This window comes from Hibiscus syriacus, unplaced genomic scaffold (genome assembly GCF_006381635.1).
Source record: "Hibiscus syriacus cultivar Baekdansim isolate YM2019G1 unplaced genomic scaffold, ASM638163v2 tig00111842_pilon, whole genome shotgun sequence".
Taxonomy (NCBI): domain Eukaryota; kingdom Viridiplantae; phylum Streptophyta; class Magnoliopsida; order Malvales; family Malvaceae; genus Hibiscus; species Hibiscus syriacus.
Window position 1 is genome coordinate 574,745 of NW_024063197.1, and position 3,270 is coordinate 578,014.

Sequence of the window (3,270 nt, forward strand, 5' to 3'; positions counted from 1 at the left end):
AAATGATATTTTTATAATTTAAATTTAATTAACTACAGGAAAGTTAAATTATGAAGAAAGGCAAGATAAGGAGCATTAGGAGGTTTCAAACCGTAGACCAGGGGAACTCAATTAAGCTCATAACCACTAAGCAACTCTCCACGTTTGGATTGTATTTTACAGCATAATGTGTATACTTTATAAATTAGTTAATGCTAGAAAAAATGAAAATGCCTATAAAGGGATTTGAACCTAAGCCTAATGAAAAATTTGAAAGCATCAAAGTTTTATTAAAAATAGAAAATATCTATAATTATATTGAAGATTTACAAGCATAACCGTAAACATAAACTAAATTATAATTAGGACATTTTCCTATAACCATTGACACAAAAACTAGTCACCTAAAATACACAAGGACCAAAAAAAGAAAAGGCTAAAAATCTAACCAACGCTCAAACAAATACAGATACGAACAAATCTGGCTGCATCAAAAAATGAAGCACAAAAGATAATGAAGCTATTGAAAGGCCATGTCCGTTGTTTGTGAGTACTGTAGATGGGTATGGAAATATGTGCAAGTATACACAATCGAACAAGTAATACAGTGATGAGTGAGTATCGTCTCCAAAGGGATTGGAGGAAATTGATAAGTTAGGTCAAAGCACTTTACTCTGTCACCTAAGTAACATTAGTGATGATATGTACAAATGATAATGTTATGGAAAAATGAATGGAAATGTCTTGGCAAATTGAATTGCGTTGAGTGCAAACAAACGAAAATGTCAAGGCAAAATTAAATGCAACTACGGGATTTAATTGATATGACTTTGTCTTTCTCACACGACAAGCTACTATAGGAATGAGTGATAGGAGTCCCTAAGGAAAACCGAAGTCTACTTCTCAGAATGGTCTTACTTCTATGCCTTGTCTGCCCGACAGAGTCTACTAAGGTGCCCTATGCTATCTCTAGTAAGGGACTCCATAGATTGAAAATGCCTTAGCAAAACCGGTTGGCGTAAGCCCCTACAGTGATCTTATTGGTCTAGATAACATTATATGTCTTAGGCAATACCTTTTTGCGGTAGTATTAAAATCTAACCTATCGTTCATGCACAACTTCTTTTATTAGAATGAAATCATATCCTTATCTCTAAGGTGGATTAGGCCTAGTTACTATCTAGAACCCCTTGCTTATGTGGTTCCTCCCTAGTGTCTCTCGAACACTAAGGATGTGCTACCTAGATATTCTCTCGAACCCTAAGTAATCTCCTAAGGAATGGTTACTCTCGTAGCTCCTACAACCTTAAGGCACTAAGCTTCATAAACAAAACATATTATAGCATAGAAAAAAACCATTCATTAAAGTAAAACATAAATATACAAAATGAATTCCCACCAAATAGGATTAGTTCATGGTGGGGTTTGAAATAAGCAAGCACAAAGCAAGTTAATTCGTTCCTTACAACCCAAATGATAAAATATGAAAGAAAAAAGTAAAGAGGAGGAAAAACCTTTGACGTGCACTGTCAGAGCTTCCCTCAGCCACCACGAACTGTCCCAGCGAACTAGCTCCTCTCTGACGCCTAGAACGCTACTCCCTCAAGCTTGTTAATGGAGAAATACCAAAGCAAATATGATTGACGAAGAAAGGTGAGACCTTTCTCCTCTGAATTTTAAGCTCAAAACGGTGTGGATCCAAAGTCCTTTCCATTGTGAATTTATTCTCTATTTATAGGGGAAGATTAACCCTAGGACTTGGTGTTAAAATTCCTAGGATACCCCCAAACCATGCTTAATTCACGTGAGGATCGGACAGAGCTGGCAGTGGTGCAGTCTGGATGGCTGGTTGAGTACTCGACAGGATCCTGCTGCAGAAGGTAAAGGACAAACAAGATCAGCAGCAGGACGGCTTGGTTCAGCAAGATCGGCTGTAGTAGCGCTGAGCCCCTCCAAGCGGATCTTCGAGGCGGATTTCTAGCTCACGGTCAGAGGTCACGTGAAAGTAGGGACAACTGGCTTTAAAAATATCTTCTTTCATTTTTGTTCGCTCTCGAAATTCCGATCCAACTCAGCATTCTCATTCTGCTCAACAGTCTCCTTATGTCACGGCAGTTCCCTTTCGCTTTTCCTTGCTCTTAAATCTTACACATCACCAAACAAACACCTTTCCCATAAAGTAGCACTGATTACAAAATCAAATGATGCGGCATACAGAATTCCACAATATGTAACTATATGCTCCTAAATTCATCTATATGGTCCTAAGGGCTCTTAGACATTCAATAACTTAAGTGAAAAGGTCCCAAAATATGACCTTTTACGGAGTTATCAGACCCCCAAACTTAAACTATTGCCTGCCCTCAAGCAATGGATAATATTAAGCAAAACAAAAATACCATGGCAAGTTCAGAAGCAGAATTGTTATATGGGATAAAATTTCAGCCCTCAGTATTTGGCTTCAACATGCTAGACTAGTTTGAGAAATCAAGTATTGTCCCCTAGGGCAAGATTCTTTGTGTGTGTGTACGTGTTTGTATCCAGTCTATGCTTAACAAACCTAAAAAATTTCTAAGCAAGCTTTCTTAATTTGCCACGACATTTACAAATTTTACTCCCACATTGCTTTCTTTTCTTTCATTAATTCTGCTTCGAGGGGAGTCAGCCTATCACACCTACCATCCCACACTCTAGGTGAAAAAGAGCATACCTTCCATCCCCGAGCTAGTCAGGTAGAGTTATCCCATGACTACTTTCATTCACTCATATGCCATGGCATAGCGGAGTGTCCCTCTACATATATATGTCGAAGCATTTATTCACAACATCAAATTTTTTTTTTGTGGGTTTCATCATTCAAAGTTTTAAGCCACGATATTTAAGAATTCTCTTATAAAAAATTTCTAAGTTTCTCAAGCATGGAAAACATACAATTGTGTATTCAAGGGTTTCAAAGAAGAAAGTCCTAGAGTTGGTTCTATCATCCTCAACCAGTCATATACATTCTATCCTAGCCATCAAGAATTCTTCATCATCGGGCGTCCTTAATTAATTCCAGAAAACTATTCAAACACTTACTAATGCCATGGCATATTCATTATACTAATACTATCATGCAATGATTTGGGAACCCTACCTCCCCTAAACTTGAGAGAAGCATTGTCCTTAATGCTAAAATAAAACTAAGTTAAAGCTAAACTACATGTTATGAAATGTTATGCAATGCAAGGTACATCAACTTCATGCTTGTGGTGGTGCGACGTGTGCGCTTCCGCAGTTATGTGGGGCTGG